This window comes from Cucumis melo, unplaced genomic scaffold (genome assembly GCF_025177605.1).
Source record: "Cucumis melo cultivar AY unplaced genomic scaffold, USDA_Cmelo_AY_1.0 utg001666l, whole genome shotgun sequence".
In the NCBI taxonomy this organism is placed as follows: domain Eukaryota; kingdom Viridiplantae; phylum Streptophyta; class Magnoliopsida; order Cucurbitales; family Cucurbitaceae; genus Cucumis; species Cucumis melo.
The window spans coordinates 7,501-15,000 of record NW_026124712.1 but is presented as its reverse complement, the minus strand read 5'-3'; positions in this window follow the sequence as shown (position 1 = coordinate 15,000).

The window sequence follows — 7,500 nt, the reverse complement described above, 5'->3', positions numbered from 1 at the left end:
AAGGTTTACAAGTCGTTTTCCGATGTAATTGAAGGCAAAGAGGGAAGATTTCGGGAGACTCTGCTTGGCAAACGGGTCGATTATTCAGGACGTTCTGTGATTGTTGTAGGGCCTTCACTTTCATTACATCGATGTGGATTGCCTCGCGAAATCGCAATAGAGCTTTTCCAGACATTTTTAATTCGTGGTCTAATTCGACAACATTTTGCTTCGAACATAGGAGTTGCTAAGAGTAAAATTCGGGAAAAAGAACCCATTGTATGGGAAATACTTCAGGAAGTTATGCAGGGGCATCCCGTATTGCTAAATAGAGCGCCTACTCTGCATAGATTAGGCATCCAGGCCTTCCAACCTATTTTAGTGGAAGGACGTGCTATTTGTTTACATCCATTAGTTTGTAAGGGATTCAATGCAGACTTTGATGGGGATCAAATGGCTGTTCATGTACCTTTATCTTTGGAGGCTCAAGCAGAGGCGCGTTTACTTATGTTTTCTCATATGAATCTCCTGTCTTCAGCTATTGGGGATCCCATTTCTGTACCAACTCAAGATATGCTTATTGGACTCTATGTATTAACGAGCGGGAATCGCCGAGGTATTTGTGCAAATCGGTATAATCCATCTAATCGCAAAAATCATAAAAATGCAAAAATTTACAATAATAACTATAAATATACGAAAGAACCCTTTTTTTGTAATTCCTATGATGCAATTGGAGCTTATCGCCAGAAAAGGATCAATTTAGATAGTCCTTTGTGGCTCCGATGGCGACTAGATCAACGCGTTATTGCTTCAAGAGAAGCCCCTATCGAAGTTCACTATGAATCTTTGGGTACCCATCATGAGATTTATGGGTACTATCTAATAGTAAAAAGTATAAAAAAAGAAATTCTTTGTATATACATTCGAACCACTGTTGGTCATATTTCTCTTTATCGAGAAATCGAAGAGGCTATACAAGGATTTTGCCGGGCCTGCTCATATGGTACCTAATCCTCTGGTATCTCACTCAGCTAAGTAATTATATGACACCGGTATGAATTTTGTTCTCTCCGGTTCAACTAGGACCATAGGTCCTGAATTTCTACGCGAATCAAGATCGAGAAAAGGAAGTTTTCTAATCATTAACTCAAACCTATTGTCGAACCCCACTCAGCGTAATATGGAGGTACTTATGGCGGAACGGGCCGATCTGGTCTTTCACAATAAAGTGATAGATGGAACTGCCATTAAACGACTTATTAGCAGATTAATAGATCACTTCGGAATGGCATATACATCACACATCCTGGATCAACTAAAGACTCTGGGGTTCCAGCAGGCCACTGCTACATCCATTTCATTAGGAATTGATGATCTTTTAACAATCCCTTCTAAGGGATGGCTAGTCCAAGATGCTGAACAACAAAGTTTGATTTTGGAAAAACACCATCATTATGGAAACGTACACGCAGTAGAAAAATTACGCCAGTCCATTGAGATATGGTATGCTACAAGTGAATATTTGCGACAAGAAATGAATCCTAATTTTAGGATGACTGACCCTTTTAATCCAGTCCATATAATGTCTTTTTCGGGAGCTCGAGGAAATGCATCTCAAGTACACCAATTAGTAGGTATGAGAGGATTAATGTCAGATCCACAAGGACAAATGATTGATTTACCCATTCAAAGCAATTTACGTGAGGGGCTGTCCTTAACGGAATATATAATTTCTTGCTACGGAGCGCGGAAAGGAGTTGTGGATACTGCTGTACGAACATCGGATGCTGGATATCTTACACGTAGACTTGTTGAAGTAGTTCAACACATTGTTGTACGTAGAACCGATTGTGGAACCATCCGAGGGATTTTAGTGAGTCCTGGAAATAGGATGATTCCGGAAAGAATTTTTATCCAAACATTAATTGGTCGTGTATTAGCGGACGATATATATATGGGCCCGCGATGCATTGGTGTTCGAAATCAAGATATTGGTATTGGACTTATTAATCGATTCATAACCTTTCAAACCCAACCAATATCTATTCGGACTCCCTTTACTTGTAGGAGTACATCTTGGATCTGCCGATTATGTTATGGACGAAGTCCTACTCACGGGGACCTGGTAGAATTGGGAGAAGCCGTAGGTATTATTGCGGGTCAATCTATTGGAGAACCGGGTACTCAACTAACATTAAGAACTTTTCATACCGGCGGAGTATTCACAGGGGGGACTGCAGAACATATACGAGCTTCTTCTAATGGCAAAATCAAATTCAATGAGAATTTGGTTCATCCCACACGTACACGCCATGGGCATCCTGCTTTTTTATGTTATATAGACTTGTATGTAACTATTGAGAGTGAGGATATTATACATAACGTCACTATTCCACCAAAAAGTTTACTTTTAGTTCAAAATGATCAATATGTAGAATCAGAACAAGTGATTGCTGAGATTCGCGCGGGAACATACACTCTTAATTTAAAAGAGAGAGTTCGAAAACATATTTATTCTGACTCAGAGGGAGAAATGCATTGGAGTACCGACGTGTACCATGCACCCGAATTTACATATAGTAATGTCCATCTCTTACCAAAAACAAGTCATTTATGGATATTATCAGGAGGTTCGTGCGGATGCAGTGTAGTCCCTTTTTCACTCTACAAGGATCAAGATCAAATTAACGTTCATTCTCTTTGTGTCGAAAGAAGATATATTTCTAGCCTTTCAGTAAATAATGATAAAGTGGGACAAAAATTTTATGGTCCGGATCTCTCTGGTAAAAACGAAAGCGGAATTCCTGATTATTCAGAACTTAATCCAATCCTATGTACGGGTCAATCTAATCTCACATATCCTGCTATTTTCCACGGTAATTCTGATTTATTGGCAAAGAGGCGAAGAAATGGATTCATCATTCAATTTGAATCACTTCAAGAACGAGAAAAAGAACTACGACCCCCTTCCGGTATTTCGATTGAAATACCCATAAATGGTCTTTTTCGTAGAAATAGTATTCTTGCTTTTTTCGATGATCCTCAATACAGAAGAAATAGTTCAGGAATTACTAAATATGGGACTATAGGGGTGCATTCAATCCTCAAAAAAGAGGATTTGATTGAGTATCGAGGAGTCAAAGACTTTAAGCCAAAATACCAAATGCAAATGAAAGTGGATCGATTTTTTTTCATTCCCGAGGAAGTGCATATTTTACCAGAATCTTCTTCCATAATGGTACGGAACAATAGTATCATTGGAGTAGCTACACGACTAACTTTAAGTATAAGAAGCCGAGTAGGTGGATTGGTCCGAGTGGAGAAAAAAAAAAAAAGGATTGAACTCAAAATATTTTCTGGAGATATACATTTTCCTGGAGAGATGGATAAGATATCCCGACACAATGGCATCTTGATACCACCAGAAAGAGTAATAAAAAAATTCTAAGAAATCAAAAAAATCGAAAAATTGGATTTATGTCCAGTGGATCACACCTACCAAGAAAAAGTATTTTGTTTTTGTTCGACCTGTAATCATATATGAACTAGCCGACGGTATCAATTTAGTAAAACTTTTCCCACAGGATCTATTGCAAGAAAGGGATAATCTGGAGCTTAGAGTTGTCAATTATATACTTTATGGAAATGGAAAACCAATTCGGGGAATTTCTGGCACAAGCATTCAATTAGTTCGGACTTGTTTATTGTTGAATTGGGACCGAGACAAAAAAAGCTCTTCTATCGAAGACGCGCGCGCTTCCTTTGTTGAAGTAAGTACAAATGGTCTGGTTCGAAATTTCCTACGAATAGACTTAGGGAAATCCGATACTGCGTATATGAGAAAAAGGAAAGATCCGTCAGGTTCAGGATTGATCTTTAATAATGAGTCAGATCGCACGAATATCAATCCATTTTTTTCTATTTATTCCAAGACAAGGGTTCCACAATCTCCGAGTCAAAATCAAGGAACTATTCGTACGTTGTTCAATAGAAATAAGGAACGCCAATCTTTGATAATTTTGTCAGCATCGAATTGTTTGCAAATGGATCTATTCAACGATGTAAAAGATTATAATGTCATAAAAGAATCAAGTAAAAAGGATCCTCTAATTTCAATTAGGAATTCGTTAGGACCTTTAGGGGCGGCCCCTCAAATTGTGAATTTTTATTCATTTTATGACTTAATAACTCATAATCCGATCTCCCTAACTAAATATTTGCAACTTGACAATTTAAAACAGACTTTTCAAGTACTTAAATATTATTTAATGGATGAAAACGGGGGGATTTTCAATTCCGATCCATGCAGTAACATCGTTTTCAATACATTTAATTTGAATTGGCATTTTCTGCATCATAATTATCACAATAATTATTGTGAAGAAACACCTACAAGAACAAGAATTAGTCTTGGACATTTTTTTTTTGAAAATGTATGTATAGCCAAAAATAGACCACACCTAAAATCGGGTCAAATTATAATTGTTGAAGTTGATTCTGTAGTAATAAGATTAGCTAAGCCTTATTTGGCCACTTCAGGAGCAACTGTTCATCGCCATTATGGCGAAATGCTTTACGAAGGAGATACTTTAGTTACATTTATATATGAAAAATCACGATCTGGTGATATAACGCAGGGTCTTCCAAAAGTCGAACAAGTATTAGAAGTGCGTTCGATTGATTCAATATCGATGAGCCTAGAAAAGAGAATTGAGGGTTGGAACGAGCGTATAACAAGAATTCTTGGAATTCCTTGGGGATTTTTGATTGGTTCTGAACTAACGATAGTGCAAAGTCGTATCTCTTTGGTTAATAAGATCCAAAAGGTTTATCGATCCCAGGGGGTGGAGATCCATAATAGACATATCGAAATTATTGTACGTCAAATAACATCAAAAGTCTTGGTTTCAGAAGATGGAATGTCTAATGTTTTTTCACCTGGAGAACTCATTGGGTTGTTACGAGCGGAACGAACAGGGCGTGCTTTGGAAGAAGCGATCTGTTACCGAGCCGTATTATTGGGAATAACGAAAGCATCTCTAAATACTCAAAGTTTCATATCGGAAGCAAGTTTTCAAGAAACTGCTCGAGTTTTAGCAAAAGCCGCCCTCCGAGGTCGTATCGATTGGTTGAGAGGTTTGAAAGAGAACGTTGTTCTAGGAGGAATGATACCAGTTGGTACCGGATTCAGAGAATTAGCGCACCGTTCGAGGCAACATAACAATATTCCTTTAGAACCCCCCCCAAAAAAAATTTTCGAGGGGGAAATGAGAGATATTTTGTTCCACCACAAAGAATTATTTGATTTTTTTCATTTCAACGAATTTACATGATACATCAGAACAAGCATTTCTAGGATTTAATGATTCATAAAAGTGGAGTCATCCTGTTAACTAGCCGCGTTAATTTGGTAATAAGATAATAACGAATAGAAAAAAATTAATGGCTTGGATTGTGTATCAACAGTCAATCCCCGGTCGAGGTAGAGGATAAGGTTCCATGGGAACAATTATTTATTTCTATTTCAGCTCGTCTCTTTTTTTAAGAAAAAAAAGCGAGGAAGTGGGGGGAGAAATGACAAGAAGATATTGGAACATCCATTTGGGAGAGATGATGGAGGCAGGAGTTCATTTTGGTCATGGTACTAGGAAATGGAATCCTAGAATGGCACCTTATATCTCTGCAAAACGTAAAGGTATTCATATTATAAATCTTACTCAAACTGCTCGTTTTTTATCAGAAGCTTGTGATTTAGTTTTTGATGCAGCAACTAGGGGCAAACAATTCTTAATTGTTGGTACCAAAAATAAAGCAGCGGATTCAGTAGCCCGGGCTGCAACAAGGACTCGGTGTCATTATGTTAATAAAAAATGGCTCGGGGGGATGTTAACAAATTGGTCTACTACAGAAACGAGACTTCATAAGTTCAGGGACTTGAGAACGGAACAAAAGACGGGGGGACTCAACCGTCTTCCGAAAAGGGATGCCGCTATGTTGAAGAGACAATTATCTCACTTGCAAACATATCTGGGCGGGATTAAATATATGACGGGGTTACCCGATATTGTAATAATCGTTGATCAACAAGAAGAATATCGGGCTCTTCAAGAATGTATCACGTTGGGAATTCCAACTATTTGTTTAATTGATACAAATTGTGACCCCGATCTCGCAGATATTTCGATTCCAGCGAATGATGATGCTATAGCTTCAATCCGATTAATTCTTAACAAATTAGTATTTGCAATTTCGGAGGGTCGTTCTAGCTCTATACGAAATTCTTGATTAATAATAAGATAAATCAATTTTGGGGGGAACTCCATAGATTTCGGGAATTGGTTACTATTCCCGAATCGCACAAAAGAGATAAAAAAAACTAGGGATATTGTAATGTAATAAATTGGTATCAAAAATAGACAACTCAAGGCAAGTAAAAAAAAAGACAGTCGAATCAAAATAATTTGTTTTACAGTTCTATTTCTTTCAGAGGGCAATATGAATATTCTATTATGTTCTATCAACACACAAAAAGGGTTATACGATATATCTGGTGTGGAAGTCGGCCAACACTTGTATTGGCAAATAGGAGGTTTCCAAGTCCATGCCCAAGTACTTATTACTTCTTGGGTTGTAATTGCTATCTTATTAGGTTCAGCCATTATAGCTGTTCGTAATCCACAAACCATTCCTACTGACGGTCAGAATTTCTTCGAATATGTCCTTGAATTCATTCGAGACGTGAGCAAAACTCAGATTGGCGAAGAATATGGTCCATGGGTTCCCTTTATTGGAACTATGTTTCTATTTATTTTTGTTTCGAATTGGTCAGGAGCTCTTTTACCTTGGAAAATCATACAGTTACCTCACGGAGAGTTAGCCGCACCCACAAATGATATAAATACTACTGTTGCTTTAGCTTTACTCACATCAGTAGCATATTTTTATGCGGGTCTTAGCAAAAAAGGATTAAGTTATTTCGGTAAATACATTCAACCAACTCCAATCCTTTTACCCATTAACATCTTAGAAGATTTCACAAAACCCTTATCACTTAGTTTTCGACTTTTCGGAAATATATTAGCTGATGAATTAGTAGTTGTTGTTCTTGTTTCTTTAGTACCTTTAGTAGTTCCTATACCTGTTATGTTCCTTGGATTATTTACAAGTGGTATTCAAGCTCTTATTTTTGCAACTTTAGCTGCAGCTTATATAGGCGAATCCATGGAGGGTCATCATTGATTAGTTTTCTAAATACTCTTTTTTTTAGCTTAGACCAAGGCAATGTATACATGGCTCAAGATAATCTACTTAGGGAACATAAATATACAAATAATCAAAAAATAAGGAAGGTATATACTATCTAGGGAGTAAGACTAGAAAGATTACGATATTCGGGAATTAAAAAAAAAGGAAAGAGATCTAAAAGATCTTTTTCCTCTCAACGATTGAACAAAAAAAAATTACATGAACTTAGATTAATAAAATATTGATATTTCTATGCAAGGATTTGGACTAATG